Here is a 17,123-nt window from a genome sequence, read left to right as displayed (position 1 = left end):
GTGAGCCCCGGTATGAAACATCACTTACTAGTAAAATAGCACAGCCATCATTCACGTTTCAATGTTTAGACTTGGGTGTTTCTTCCCCTAGCGTCCCAAGCGCCACTATGCCGTTTGTGATACATCATCAACCTGGGCGTATGTACACAGTTATGAAACTTAAACCCTTGTTATTGCGCATTTTGAAATGCTCACTTTGGAATAAAGCGTTCCCTCGAAGGGGTACAGATCCTTGTCTAATTCACATACTGATTGATGATTGATTCTGATTGATTATCGTAGAACCTCTAAGCACCCCGCTATAATCATATTTTTAAGACAGTAGACAGAATCATACGCACCTCATGTGAAAACACTACTGGCGAGTGGTCGTTTCATTCAAGTGCCTCACCTTCCCTAATTTCGAAAGTGTGGTCAACTTTCGAAATATCACTTCATCGCGTGCTATCCACCTTCTTAACGACAACCAAACCATTCAGCCTTACGAACGTCGCGTTGGCGACGTGGTCACTTGAGATTTGCTGTCGTTTATGAAGGCATATTCCACAATTTGTAGCAGTGAACCGTGAGCATTGCGGCCCGCAGTTGCATTCTAGTGTGCTCAGCGTCTTTCTAGTAAGATGTACCTGCGGAGATCCTACTATTTAGGCGGCGACAGACCGCCAGCTCGTTGTGCAGACGGAAACCCACTACCATCGGTTTTTATTCTGTTCACAATGCCTTTGTTCGAGGATAAAGCGTTTGAATCGGACAGTGACCGTTAACTTCTTTGCATAAAACTGAAAAGGGTATAATGGGCACAAAAGTTATTATCTTTCCAAACTCCTATTCAACATAGCCACAGGTAAGTTCATTTGCAAATCGCTTTTGCTAAGTAGGTCTTCTTTTCGGATTAGCAGTTTTGCATTCCAATTGATCCGGAAGACCAGCATGATGTGAAATGTAGTACTTCTGGTAAACGGCGGGGTTGTGCCAATTAAGGGTTACCATTTTGACTGAGATTGAATGGATCATAATGAGACTTAGCGACTGTTTTAAGTTTTTGAGAGCGTAAAGGAAAATGCCCAGTTTAGGCAGGCAGAAATGGTTTTACTTATAGGGACCTCTTTGAGGTGCCCTAATTGACTTCCGCTAGGCTATTCTGACGCAAAAACTTCTCACTTTTTGAAAGCTGTACGTCTGGTCTGTTTTAATGTATGTTTCGCGTACATTTGAGACTCAGCATGGACGCTACCCAGGACTTAAATTGTCCCACCTATTACCGGTAATTCACTGAGAAAGGTGGGCACCACGTGAGCTTTCTCTATATACAAACGTCAACATGCTGTCACTTATGGTTCTGTATATTTTACTGTTTTTTGATACACTGTTCACTGTGTAACCGGGCAATCAGATAATAAGGAATGGTTATCTATAATCCAGGTATCAATTGTTTAATTAATTTGGTTAATTATCCCACTCATTTTTCTGCTTTTTTTCAAATCGTGCAGTATCTGGTAGGTTGCGCTTTTGGATCTTTCCTTATCCGTTTTGTCTTCGTGTGCAGTTGTGGGCTCAACCAAACCTAAAGTTATACTGACCGAAATCAGATGTGTAGTTCAGATGTTTGTGAAACTGTCGATGGAACTATACACGTTTTGATATTTCTTATCCGACCATTTCATATCATGTCATGTGACAACCATCAAACAACACTTTCACGTGATTAGCCGCTTGTCAGTCAACATTAGCAAGCTTGCAGATTTTCAAAGCTAGACAAAGTTTCTACGGTTTTTTCTCCTTGTGAAATTTGACTCAGCTGCTTATTCTAGAAGACGGATCGCATTGAAAACCACCTCAAATGAAAGTGAACATGGTGTTTGGCGACCCCATTTCATAACGCGATAGAAGTCAAAATACACTCCTATACTAGGAACTGGGAACTAAAAGCATCCCCAAAAAGCTCAATTATTTTTTCGTATTTTTTGAGAGGTCTCCGAAACCGATATTCAAGCATCGTGAGTTTCTTCCACTTTTACCTATTATTTTTACTCACTTTTGAAATCAAGGAGATCTAAGTAAGTTTTCACCCAATATGATAACAGATCAGTGAAGCAAAAATGTGGTTTTTGAACTTTTGAACGCATATAAGTTAATATGCAGGTGCATCCAATTGAAACTATTAGCGAAACACCTTAGATCTACATTCAAAAAGTAATTTACAGGTGCCCTTTTGAAGCACCATTCTTATTGTTCTGTAGGGGTGACAGTGATAGTTGTTTGTTCAAGGTGACTTGATTACGTGTACAATTTTCAAAACGTTGATCTGGTTCATGTCTAACCACCAGCCGATATCTCTGGACCACTTAGAAAGCTGAAACCTCTTCCGACACGTTAGATTTCTGAGAACGCTATCCGATTCCGTTGGGTCATGCTTGGAGACCATCTCTCCTGTTCGACTACAACTCTGGTAACGATCAATGTCTTTATTTCCTTCAGCAAGCGACATGCTAGCCAAAGTTCAGGGTGAGTAAACTTGTAATGCTCTCATGCATCATGCACAATTTAACTTATGATATCCGCTGACAGATGTAAAATAACATTACAATACTACGAGCTTAGCACGTATAATGGTATAAATTACCCTACTGTACGCTTGCTCACCCGATCCCAACGAAAATATGGACGTCATAACCATTTTTATCTCCAAGACTTTTGGAACTTGTTTGTTACGCCGCACTGGCTCTCAGTTGCCACTCAATATGCTGTAGTCTCCCACAACCCTGTTTGATTCCTTTTCTCAGTTCAACAGTCTTGAAAACGGCTGTAAAATAAGTGTTTTCCACCTATTTTTGGCTGGTCAGCATTGTCACAAACTCACTCAGCGTATACCTTTGCCCACTCTTTAACCGCGGACTTCACATCAGGTGGCAGGTTGCTCATCAGATCCTTGAGTGATGATTTCCCAGGTGGACGGTTCAAGAGACCTATTCATTGTTCATCTTGCTAAGCTTCTTATAATTTGTTGGCAGTATTGGGGCGTTCAGAAACTTTAGCTGCATCTTCGTTTTGCAATTGAATATATTCTGCGCGGAAAAGCTAAATATCACCAAACGACTCTTTTATCCCTATTTAAAAGGATGACTAGTTGATATCCAGGAATCTGTCTTAGAAAATTAGGCAGCACGAAACGATCGCTGTCTCAAGCACCAACAGATAACCACAAGGGGTGCCCTCAGGCAGATCTTCCCTTTCTGCTTGTAACGACGTTTGACCAGAAATAGCGCTGGTAAATTATATAGGGTGGGATTATGCCCAATTGTGCCGTCATTATCGAATCGGTAAAAATGTGTCAACCATTACTGGGGAGGATTGCGTGTTCCTCTAAGCAAAATGCGCAAAATATGCAAGGACTACAGAATCCATTGATCTCCAAATAGACTGCACAAAGACCAGACTACCAGAAAGGAAATCTCCGCATGAGAAGTCGCTACGTAAACAGACAGCCAATACCTGATAACTTAATATGGTATACGAGGTCGAGAGATGAGTAGCGCTCTCTCTTTTCTGAGACGGCGCTTACCAGACTGATCATCAGTCACTCGTGATCAAACGACTGACTGTTTAAACTATTGGCTGAGAGACAAGCAAGTTCTATTCACCTCAAAATTACGCAAGCTGTGTAGCGTTTGTTTCAAATAAGGAAGAAACAGCTACACAGTACTCCTGAGATTCCCATTACAGACTGGCACCACTCAAGTGATAGAATCTTAATTGGTTTTTATTCCGCTAGATAAGCAAGCCACAATGACTTGAAAATATTTTTCCCAGGACGATTGATAATGTCAACCCATGATGTGTAGGGTTTGCATTCTATTGGTGTACAGGACAACTACCATACCCTGAAGAAGACAACCAGGATACATCTCCCTACGTTAGTAACTGTTGGAATTCACCTTCATTTGTGTGGTTTCCTTATCTAACCGACTTTGTGGCAGGTCAACTAGAGTTTGATGTTTTTTTCTTCATTTTTCCACCAAGCTAGGGAGCCAAAACACACCGAAGGCCTGCTTCACTCTCTTTCCGAGTCACAAGTACTACACCTGTCTACAAAGATACACTATCGCAAATTACCGGTTTTATTTTGTAAAGGAGCACTACATCATTCGACCATCAGTTACTCATTAACCCGAAATAATTCGCAAATTAGAGATTTCATTCCACCAATCGTCCTTCTGTCGCGCATTTCACATCTCCTAATGGACGCCGGTATGCCGCAATTCCTGGTTTCAAGTTGCGGTCAGTGGCATACACTCCGGAAATATTCTGATATGTTGGAACCAGACCTGTGCTTCTAAGTAGCAATTCACTTGGATGGCATTCTATCTCTTAAAGTTCACTTTAGTTAGGAAGTAAACTATTTTGTGATCTCGTGGAACCAATACAGAAGCATGTCATTGCGAATAGAATGCTCTGTGGTGCTCTGTAAATGGTTGGTCCCGAGGTTGCTTTGGCGTAGTTTGATCGGTCGTCCAGGGATTCGTCTTTTATTGTTTACTACGCTTTGAATGACCAATGAGCCAACGGAAAATGTTGGAACTGTTGCATTCCACATGCTCTGCGAAAATTGTGTGTGGATCTTGCGTCCAGAGAAGCGTAGCTGAGAAACGGCTGAGCATGACTCAGTGAGTCCTCGAAGTTTCGATATAAATATCAGAATAGCCGATTGATTAACTATCATTCTTGATCGTACTTTTCGACTAATTCTTCTGTAGAAAAATTAAACGAAAAAAATGGTACGTGCATTTGATCCCACTTTTTCGGCAAAATTGTAGGCACCGATGCTTTCAGAAAAGAGGTTTTTTGATAGTCATTAACTCTGTTTGCGCTCAAACGTACGAAAAAGAGGGAGTGTACGGATTCATGCAATCGACCACCACCATTTACTGACGTGCAAGTAAGGATGACACAACGCCTGCTCGAAAACGTTTACTAGCTGCTCACTGAAAAAAGGCAACTGAGTCGATATACTGTGAAAGTAAGGTCAGAGGGCAATGCAGAGCTCGCGGCACCTTATTAAAACCAGCCGCTTAATCACCGGATCCCATTCAAAACCTTCCGGCTAACCATCTCTAATCATTTTACGGTGTTCAAACGAAGATTAATGCAAGTCAAGGTCATTTAGCAAGGCACATTTTTTAGTCGGAAATGTAGAAGAACTATTTTTACAATGTAACAAAGAATGGCGAGTTGAGAACCGACAAGCAGCCGAGCCTATTGAAATCGGGCAAATTCGAACAATTTGTGCAAATTTGGAGACGGAGTCCGACATGACTACATGACTGATAAGAGAAACGTAACGATTTTGAGTAGTAAGTTGAGAGTTTCCTAGGGCGAACCGAAACTAGCGAAACACTCATTTGCAAACTAGTTTGGTTTTGCGAGTGGCTCACCTGGAACCTAGCTGAACCGCAGCTTATCGTTGATTGATTTTCAGGGCACCGGTTAAGAAAAATTAACCCACTTACAAGCATAGACGCTGAAGGAACTGATTCGTCAAATTTCTGACCGAACTCACCTTAGGTGCTCATAAATTTCTTAGTTCTTATTTTGGTGAAACCTAAAAAAACAGTTAACCGGCCGATTCGCCTCGTTTTATCACCTGATACGATGAGATCTTTATGGAACATGAGTCGTTCTCTGTTTTTTGGGTCCATCCATGAGATAGAAAATTCTATTAGGGTTGGCAATATGGTGAGAAGTTCGCCATAAACCAGCAGGCCACGAATGTAATCAGCTCACATTGAGGAGCTGGTCTGCCATGCATTTTCTCAATCGGCGGATTGCGTCAATTATCAAAATTCATAGGTTGTTAAACAGAAAGAGAGTTGGAAGAATAGAATTGTAAGCAGACTGATAGATTAGATAGATAGATAGATAGATAGATAGATAGATAGATAGATAGATAGATAGATAGATAGATAGATAGATAGATAGATAGATAGATAGATAGGTAGTTAGATAGATAGATAGATAGATAGATAGGTAGGTAGGTAGTTAGGTAGGTAGGTAGGCAGGTAGGTAGACGCATAATTGAACGCACTCAGTCAGCCAGGCGCTAGTAGATTTCAGAGGTTAACCGCTAAGTTTTGTGTCAACGTTATGAAATCCGCAAAATGCTCGTTGTAGAAACAGTGAAGTATTATTGTTTAAAGTGAAACAAAAAGGAAATAATCTAAGTGAAAAAAAACACATCCAGGAACGAGTATTCAGAGCCTCAGGGTTAGCATAATAAGATAAGACTTGAATAGGCGTGAGCACGTAAATTTGGTGGTCGTTGGCTTGTTCGCTGAGCTGGGCAATTTGATTGCAAACGTTTCATCACCAATCGAGGTGACGTCATCAGTGCGTTATTGTGGAGCTCCACAATAACGCACTGATGACGTCACCTCGATTGGTGATGAAACGTTTGCAATCAAATTGCCCAGCTCAGCGAACAAGCCAGTGACCACCATCTACGATACCTGAGCTACCAACATTTTCCTCTATAGAAAAGCACATAAATTTAAAAAGTCACTGCCAGTTTAGACGTATGGCCTTGGCGGTTTCAGCTTGAAATGGAGAGTCACTGAGAAGGAGGTAACTTAGACAAGTTGCCAGCGTGCAAGCGCCCAAAGTGGGACGAGACCCAATCGGAAAATGTGGTTCTGTTTTCGTCGGAACACAGAAATGACACGAGAGAATTCCAAAATGGCAGAAACAAAAAAATTATAAGCAGCCGCCTCAGGGGCATGGGTGCAACCAATTCCATGACACCTTCTCCGCCTTCCTTCTTCTTTAGGATCAACGCTTTAACTTCAGTGTTCCATGTCATGTCAACCGTCACGTAGTGTCACCAGCCTGATCGCCTAACCTATCACGTATAGCCGAACGAATACATGCAAATACTGATGCTTCCACAATTGCACTTTCGAGCATTCCCTCTTCTATTCGTACTCACCCCACCCAAGTCCGTATGCTCTCACCGCAGGTCCCGGCAATAGGATGGACTGTTTTCTTCGATATGTATCGACCTCAGCTCCAAATTCTGTACGTGCAACTGTGGTGACAAACCTAAACACTTCGAAGTCTGCTTCCGAAGCCCCCGAAGCCGCTCTACTAAGTCACCTTTATTGTTCGCACACAGAAGCAAACAAGCCAACAAGTAAATATTGCTCATAAGCTGTACTCCCTATGTATTGATTTAGCCCGTCCGCCAGAAACAAGAAGACAAGATAAAATTACCGTTACTGAAATGATTGCCCCTCCCACTGTTCCATATTCCGGTTGCGCATTTCTGGTGATGCGGGGTCGCCTGTTGTTGAACATGCTGACACGGGTACTCCATTGAGCAACCGATAGGAACCGCATCTACTTCACTGGATACTCATCGATCATTGCGTCTGCGTGCACGTTTGTTAACACCTATAGTATTATTTCGATAAAATGAGGTCCATCTCAAATACATTGTTTTGCCTCAATGTCTCAACGGATTGTAGCTCTAAATCTCCCAAGAGCTATTTAAGCGCTACTTTGCAGCTGGCTAAAAGCCCAGGCATCGTGTTGGTTGGTGGGTAGAGTGAGCATTGGTCGGGCCCAGTTGAGTAAACTTCTCATAGTAGCTACGAAACGCATGAACAACGGAGATCGTCTACCTCAGATTTGTGTCCTCCGCGAACTGTTGATTTGCAGTTTTTGCGAAAGCAGGAACCCCTTGACCATCTGACGCTCACCAACCAACCAACTTCGAACCCAGGAAGACCACATCTCTATTAGTGACCGGTGGCGTCTGTCAATCACTGCATTTTTGAATACTTGTGCAGTCCCGCCTTCCTGCTGTTGATTTCACAAAACACTTCAGGTCTAGGCAAAACGTGCAAAAGCCAGTGGATCCAAAATTCAAAATAGCCTATCGGAACCAATCACTCGGATGCCTACCCATAGGCCCATGTCATACAGTAATGGGAACTGAGAACAAACCTCCAGAGCACTACTCAAAACAAGAACAAACTTCTGCGGTACAACCCATCAAACGTCATTCAAACCTGGGATTAATGGCAGGATCATGGCCCTTCTGGAGGCCTAGTGACACATTCCTTCTGCTCGCAAACACGGTTTCACTCGGCGCATCATCCGAGGTAAGATTGTGTTGTGCGGACCAAGAACATAGGTTGACTCAAAAATCCAATGAACTGGAAGGGGTAAAATGCTGGAAATGTACGCAGGCTTGTTCATTTGATTAGTTAGACTGGTCCTTACATTCCTCTTGGCAACGAAACTATCAGGCACCAAAGTGACGCTGTTATGTCAAGAATAAGGAGCGCTTGAGGCATTGAGCGTAACACACCAGATAGCTAGTCTTTTGGCTACCTCTGCCTCCATTCCGGACTGCTTGTCTTAAAAACAATGGTGGATTGTTTTCGTGAATCTCCATGGGCCTCAAAAGCCTCTAAACGTATGTTGGTCCTTGAGTATTATTGTGAATCTGTACCTGACAGCCTTTCATCCATTCTATCCAAAGATGGCAGCGAATTTCTGAGCCGGTACTTGTCAGGCCTATGTGTATCCAAGAGAATGAGACCATCTCAGGAAAATGGGGCTAGCCGACAATAGTATGATAGTGACCACAGAGCTGCCAGCCTGACTCTCGTTTCATCAAGGCGCCACTAGCGTCACCGATATCTCAGTGGCCTACAGCGGCATTCAAATTATTGATCCGTTACTAACGTGAAGGATTTCTGTAGGGTAGAGGACACGTTGACTTGGTGTTATGGCAAAGAAATAGGCAAGAGACTCATAACATTTCCACAGTAGCATTTCATTCTGTCACTCGGTTAGTGATTTTACTGCACTTGGTCAACGGTGTGTGCCACCAGACTCTGTGAATATTATCCGCTTCCTGCGTTTATATACACATCTTGAGGTGTGACGGTGTATACAGAAAACTCTAAAAGCTTCACATCAAAGAATGGTATCCGGCAAGGATATCCAATCCATTCCTGTTTGGGTTCCTCGTCTATAAATCAATAAAGCAATTACCGGAAGGTTTTGAAAACAGTGGTGGTCATGTTGCTGCTAGTGATAACCTTGTTCATCTCTGAAGACGATAGCTAAGAATAACCCCAGCTGAATAAACTTACCGCCATCACACTGAATTTGCCTGAATTTGCCTGGCACATTTAAGGTGTAGAGATATGCTTCACAACGTTCAGTCACAGAAATTCCCTCAACAGTTCAGGGGCAGCCAAAAAAAGTCCTGGAGAATTTCATCGAAAGAGGAAAAGCCCTTCGTTCCGAGGTTACCTATTGACAAACACGAACTAAGCCGCTGGCAGCCATTAGGCACGAAACTAAGCATCTCATATTCACGGTGTATTTTGAAACTGAACATTCTCATGCATCCTGTTGGAAGTTTCCGTAAGTCCATCAACCATTGGAAAAAAGCAAACAAACTTTGAAAAGCGGAAAATTATCGCATTCAGCTTCACCTCCCATCAGATGCAGGAGAAAAGATTGGACGTTGGATGATAAAATACTTGCATTTTTCACCAAAGGTATGCGTTATTACATCGGCAGTTATGCTGACTCTCACGGAAAGTCCGATTCAATCAGTGGACAAATCCCAAACACTAGAACCACGCTTGCTACTTTTCACCACTTGTGGCGGTGAAATGATATATTGTTTGATTTCAAGAGTAGCGTATACCAAGCTACAGAATGGGTGTTGTTGTTTGGCTGAGAACAATGTACTCTGCGAACAGATCATGTAGGGGCGTTTTCATGTTTCTGACTAACGATATCTGACGTTGGACGAATTATATAAATTTGTGAATGGATAATCAGAAAACATGTTAGTCTGTGTAGCCACCACCACACCCAACACCATTAGGTATGCGTGTCGAAACGCCGTGTATCATTCTCCGTGCACAAAATGGATTGCGTATGATTTAGTAGAAAGTTGCGAAGATTTTACAGTTTGCGTGTAGTTTTTGGGGAAATTATTGCCTCAAGTAGAAGCGAAATGTCTCAGTGATTAAGGTGCGAAATTACTGAGTGGAAGTCCACGCATCTCGGTTGCTTCTGCTCGGTTTTGTTGCCCGGGCGCGACCAGAGTACCAGGGCCTCCCTCAGGTGGTACGGCGATTAGGTGACAGATATTTAATATTTGTTCCTTGATGTCGTGGGTGTGATCTCACACTTTGCAGTCTATCGATCGGAGCAACGTGCAATTATGGTCACACTTTAGCAGGTAGTTAGAAGCAATTTATTGAAACGTATGCCATGAGTAGATAGATAAAATGTTTATCCAGTGCAGCCTACAACCACTTGCATGATTATTTGTCAAGCTACCCTTCAGTCAAACTCCTTGACTTCAGTCTTTTGTACGTCCTGGTTTTCAAGCGCTCCGAATAATTTTTTTCAAAAACAATTCCATTTAGTACCAGCTGATCACATTGGTCGTAAGCATGTTTTTGTCAACCAATTTAACATTGGCACTTTTCACTCTGCGTATATATTCCCATTTTACAACTGAAATTCAAACAGAAATGTGATTGAATATGAAGTGATATCAATCGTGATGTATTACTCACTAATCTGTTCTTCTATTCATATATTTAAAAGGAAGGTTATCAACACTCATGATGCTATCATTGAAAGAAAGGAGGCCTTCGCTGCGGAGTTATTTATTGGTAAATGCCAAATGACCGTGGACAGACCATGGGACAGGGAAGCAAAACTCTCATTTGCATCTTAGTTACAAAAACCGGACATCCATCTTCTCCTGAACGTTTTCCCTAGAACTTTCCTGGATATTCATTGACTCCAATCATTCCTTGATCAAATCCAAGTAAATGTTACAAAGCGACCATACAAATTCCACAAAGGATCTGTTCAGGTGTCGCAAAGCGAAATTCCACGAACAACACATACTACTCGCGTGCCTCCCCGGCAGTAGTGTCACAGTTTCACCATAATTTTCACGGCACCTTGACTACGCTAACTGGGTCAACTTGAGTTAGAACATAACACTAGCCACTGACTAACCATCATTAAACAACTGGCGTCCTTCGTTTGGTCCTGAGTATGTTGTGGTGTGTTGCAACTTAAAAAGACACTCACAAAGTCGGGCTTTCACAAATCCTTTGCAAGACAGTGCGCAATGAACGGCACGTACTGATCCCTCTAGTGGTATGAGGATTTTCAGACAAATCGCATCTGAAACCTTAGTTTTCGACCGCTTATCACGCCTGTGACGGGTTACTTCCCTCATACTAGCGGTACTGCTGCAGAATAGCATTTGCTCTTTCAGTGATTTAGAAAATTACAGCTCACGATATACTGCCGAAAAATTTTCGACGCAAACTGGACAACAAATAATGGCTACAGAAAACAGCCCTTCTTCAAGCAGGTGGAGTAAATGGGTTCTCGTCACACCTGTTCTACTTCAACTCAGGCTAAACAGATTTCAAAACTCTCATTTTCATACAGATTTGCTTTACATTGACGTCCCAAATGAATCCTACTGAATTTCTTATTTAAAACTGTCTAATTTATTTGGATGTGCTGCGATATCTAGAATATGGGACTAAGTGAAACATGAGCTGGTCTTCTGTAAGAATGTTCCTTTAATCTTTCAGATATATTGAATTAACTTCAAGGATTTATGCTTGACTATGTATTTTGCTTCTCCAAAAGCGTATAAGACAACACGACACAGCTAAAACATCAGCTTTGTTGATGTGCCTTCACACAACTTGTAGGTAATGCAGGTGCATCGGTGAAGTAAATATTCTTTGGCCTCATTTTACTCCCTCTATGGCTGTTTACGGAAGAAGCTTCCATACACCGATTGTTTTCACCCGGTTCTCATCGCAATTAAGTGGTTGAGGAAATTCTCAGTCGTGTAATGGCGCAGTACGAAACAAACTTTTCCCAGTCAAACAAATCTTTGCGGTCGTAATCAATGCATTGAATCAAACGCTAAGGAGGATAATGCGACTTACCTAAATCATACTGGAACTCAAATGTGGTCAGTTTTAGTGCACAGAAAACAAAATTCTATTCAACATTAATTTAATACGGAATCTTTTGCACGCACGATTTCAGTTATAGCGGTGGCCGTTGGTAAGTATCTGACAATATTTTTCAATCCGCCTGATGTTGCGCAACCGTCTTACATTAACGTATTGAAGTATTTTTAGGTTACAACTGTTGCCAATAGAAGCAGTGCTGATTAGCCAATGCTATCACGGTACCTGGTCGCCTCGTCACATCCTTCGTAAACTTGGTGCATGATTTTCACTGTTTCTGGCAGTTTGAAATCGTTTCGTTACTAACCGCCGGTAGGTAGGAGTAGATCGATGAACCAGTGGTTGTGTTTGATAAGGAGAGCGTGTTTCATATCTCAGTGCATGGTTTATTATTGGTGTCGGACGGTCCTGAACTAGATCTCGGGCAGAGTCATGCTACGCGGCCGAAGCCTACAAGAGAGACGATTTAATCTACAGAGCCCTGTTAATTATAAGGGGGTACTTGGGTTAGGAGTGAAGAGTCTAGGGGCTAAGAGAGTTAAGATTAAGTTGCAAATTAAAAGGTCATGGCAGTGGACAGTGGTTTAACTGAATGCTTTGGAGTGAAAAGCATCAGCATGGGGATAGTTAGACAGATGCAAAATTGTGTGATCATGAAAATGGAGTGATAATAATACAATGGAGGACCCATCGAAGAAGGATCTTTCAACAGAGATTTCGTCAGCCCATGCTGAAAGACCTACCTGCCCGTATGGGTTAGCTTCAATGAGTGTGTGAATTTCCCATTGGAAATTACCAAATCTTCGTGCCTAACTATTAATCGATAAATAGCTCAGAGGTAGATTGGTTTAACAACATGAGTGGAACTGTACTCTGAGGTGTTGTCACTTGAGGGACTAGTCAGTATGCGATCACGTGATATGGCTTCCGTGGCTGAAGAATAAGTGGGTCCATGTCCTGTTCCGCTCGTAGCCGAACACATAAATCTTCAACCGCCCGCCAGAGGACTGTAGGTTTGAAGATATTTGAGTTTCGTGAAGGGCGTTCCGATGATGATTCGCAATATGGATGCGAAGTGCTCTCGGCTTTTCAGTATGGATCAACTTCAATGAAATGATGGGCTTTCCATTGAAAAACTCAGCAGCTCTCATGCCTCCTTCAAACCACGATACATTTTCCACCGCTAGCAATCGCTGGGTTGCACAGTGAACGGCTAAGTTAAAAGTGCTTAATGTTCTTACACGAGTCCGCATCACCAAGTTCAATAATTTTCCACCGGTTGCTTCAAACAGACATTTTTCTGCCTCTACTCTCTCATCGCCATCATATTTCCACCTTCTAAAATAAATTGGTATTGACGAGATAATGCGGCAAGGAATGGCTTGTAAAATTAGGAAAATCCGTTCTCCAGAGTCACGTTATTTAAAACGTATTATTCTCAACCTTGTGGTAAAATGTAACGGTACACGAAACCGCCCCCAAAGTCCAGTACAGATCGAAGTGCAAACTCAAGTTACGGTTCATAGTGAATACTGCACAAGCCCATATAATACGTTTACTCATCAGTACATGCTCTATCTGTTTGCTTGTCATGATGGTGAAGCGTGACTGCGAGCTTTTGATCAAATAAATGGAATTAGCCCGATTATGTCTTATATAAATACATATTTTCTTCACGTATGTTCACTTTTTTCGATATTGTAGATGGTGTTAGTAAGTTATAGCTGAGAGTTAGTTGTAAAATTTGTCAGGGAAAATTTCTGTGCATTCAGGCTATTTCTGTAATCCATAGGCCTCCTGTAACAGCACATGACGATAGCAATGGACATCTTTTGGGATTTCAACTGCCACCGTTTTCTGGCGAAAAGTTCGCTTGTTGTCGTTTGAATCACTTCAAGTATTATTTTTAGATCTGACATCCTTCGTTTCAGAAAGAAGCAGACGTGTTGGACATATAAATTCATTCGCACACTAATTTGGTTTCCACGGTCGACTCAGTTGAATCCTACCGGACACTATGTTATGATGTTCAACTAATGAAGGATATCATGAGCGAAACATTCTGCTGCGATTTAGGCGAATCACACGTAAAGACCAAACTGGTGTGCAAATCAGTCCAGTTGTTGAATTTCGTGCGATCTGAATTCAAGTAGAACACAAGGTTGACGGAAATTCGGGAACTGACCCTACCTGAAGAACCCCAAGTTGACCGAAACCAGTTGATTGGTTGTCGGAGAGTTTTCAGCTAACTTATGAGCAGTGTGTTACGTCTATACGAGCGTACACGTAATTCTGCGCTAACTAGGGCTGCTTTGGCACACATCCCATGCTGCGCGTTAATTAATGTCACTCAGCAACTGCTTGACATGCTCTGACAAGAATTTCATGCAAGCATGAAGTTATCTGTTTGTGTAACGTCCACCCTTTCCTTACGAACGTATAAAACGACAGTATCAACACAAGAACGGATCCTTGTTCTGTATAATCTTCTGATCCATATGGGTGATCTTCTTCAGATGTGTGCAAATTTCGACGATCAAATTATACTTCATTTTCAATAAAGTACCCTAACATCCAAGTCTGTTGGTAATACCAAATGAGTACGTCAGGGTACTCTCTTTGAAAGCCTATTTGCATAAATGAGGTGAATGAGACACCTGAAAATTCTGCATCTGTTAACGAATGACGTGTTAAATTCACTCATAAATTTAGTGAAGATGGAGTATTCTTGGCAGCGTCATCGGCATATCACCCATCCGATAAGCCGATAAGCGCTGCGTTTATCGCAAGCTTGAACCAGCCTTGCACGATGATAATAAGGATGTTGTCGCCAGGTGCCTCGGACATATTTAATAGAGGTATGTTTGCCATTTCGCAGAGGACCATTTCGAGTTCTTCCGGTAGGACTGCCCCTGGGAAGGTATTCCGGAAAACCCGGAAAGTCTTTTTACAGTGCATACACAATAGCGTCGATTTATCAACAAAAGTAAAGTCCATTTTGAGATGGGTGGACTCATGTTGTACGGAGACCTCTGAACACTGATGACCTCACCTCTCATTAAGTAAATCAATAGCAATTTGCTGCAAAGTTTCTTCGTTGTCCTCGCCTGGTTTCGACCGAGTGTTCCAGGTAACCTTCGGGTACTCAGTTACTCCAGTCATGGTCGTTTGTCAAGAAAGAAAACAAGACTGAAACAGGAAACTAACTGGATAAAAAAGACGGTTTTACATGAGGTTTTAAGACTGACTAAATGGTCAGGGCCCACAGGGAAGTAGATGGCAGCTGATAAGGCATTTTCAGAATCCATTTTGTTGGTCCATTTAAAGCCCCTCGCGAAACACGTAGAAGACTACTGTACAGATACGGTGATTCACAAATGATAAAAAATAATTCTTACTTCCAATATCTCCCAGTTGTCTGCTTGCAGTGCTGTCTTCACCGTAAAACCTGGAGGCGACTACCCAAATTTTGTTTCAAAATGTGCTACCCGACGTAAAGTTACTACCAATAGGATGCCTCCTATATCAAATCAGCCTAATAAAGTATACTTACTTGGAAGTGACTTCACAAGCAAATGTAGTCATCCAGTAGACAGTGGTTCTAGTTTTTTTCATAAATGGGTCCAGGACCATTGTAAAATTTGTCCCCGTGATTCATCCTAATTGAAATGTGATGAGTTGTCACCGGTCTTCCTCCGGATAACCACAATTTGTTCTCTCCCACAAAGGCAAGGTTTCAGTGTATGGCGGAAAGAAATGTCGTAGCTTCCGACGGTGAGACGCTGTTAGATGTTGCATAAAACGGATGCAACACACCTGTCATGTGTCCATTTAACAAATGAGGCTCATTCAACATTCCAGTCTGCAAAATCAGTTACAGTTCACAGTGGATCAGCATAGTGGAAAAGTCTGAGATTCTATGCGGCCCGCTTATGCGAGTTGTATACTTTCCTGTTGATGCGGAAGATAGCTTCGTCACTAGAAACGTACAGGGAAAATCAATATGGCAAAAAACGAATCACAAAATTCCAAAAATCCATCTGGATACCGCACTACCGTTCCGAATTAGGCCACGCATAATTGGCCTTCCAAAAATTCCATTTCCGCTTAGCCATATATAGATCCATCTGAATCCTCTCTTTCTAATTGAAATTTGACGAAATAAGATAGCAAAGTCATCAGAACTCCCAGATGAACCGGAACGATTATTTTGATTGGCAAAGTCTAGATAGCCCAAAACTCACAGTGTGTGTGAAATATCCTAATTATATGGTGCACTAACAAAACAAACGCATGTCAATTAAGCGCTATCAGTTCAGCAAATGGAACTTGATGGTGACATCTAACACCGCTGCTGATTAGACGCTCCAAGATTTTAGGACAAATCATTTGTGGATCTGTGAATCAAACGCATTAATTTGAAAGCGAACACAAAACTCATTCAGTAAGAATAAAACAGAATAAGACCCACAAAATTAACCTGCGTTTGCAAGTAAAATGCACCGATAACCAGAAAATCTTGTCTGGAATGTTTGGTTAAGGTGCCACTTAAGTCCCCCAGAAGTGCGGTTGGCGCTACTTCATTAAAATGGTAGTGACATCTGTCCACCACCAATTCCGCGACAAATACGGCCTGGTACACGATCATGATCACTATCAATAGCATGACATTCGTGTTGATCACAGATGCTGTGTTGTCGTAAAATTCATGGTTGAGCTAGGATACTGCCGGGGAACCCAAATTCAGAGAAACGAACGATCAAAATCCTCCACCAAAGAATTTGAATCATCAACCTGGCCACATTGCAGTGAAGTTTGGAAGGAATTGCAGGTGCTTTACCAGTTTTGCAGAACTAATCCTCACACATGTTCCAGAACTCAACCTTGAGGGCCAGGTGACTGTGGTGGTCAGACATCTGACCACTGACCTAGCTGGTCTAAAAAGCTGCAGGTGTCGCACAAGCACCACACAGGATAGTTCGATAGGTCGCGGAGGCAAACAAATCGTCACCACAATAAGGAGCAGTCTCTTCGTAACGTAGCGCACACATACACACTCTTTGACATAGAGAT

Source organism: Opisthorchis viverrini (genome assembly GCF_000715545.1).
Source record: "Opisthorchis viverrini unplaced genomic scaffold opera_v5_87, whole genome shotgun sequence".
Taxonomy (NCBI): Eukaryota; Metazoa; Platyhelminthes; class Trematoda; order Opisthorchiida; family Opisthorchiidae; genus Opisthorchis; species Opisthorchis viverrini.
The sequence above is the reverse complement of the archived record's forward strand: the minus strand, read 5'-3'. Positions refer to the sequence as shown.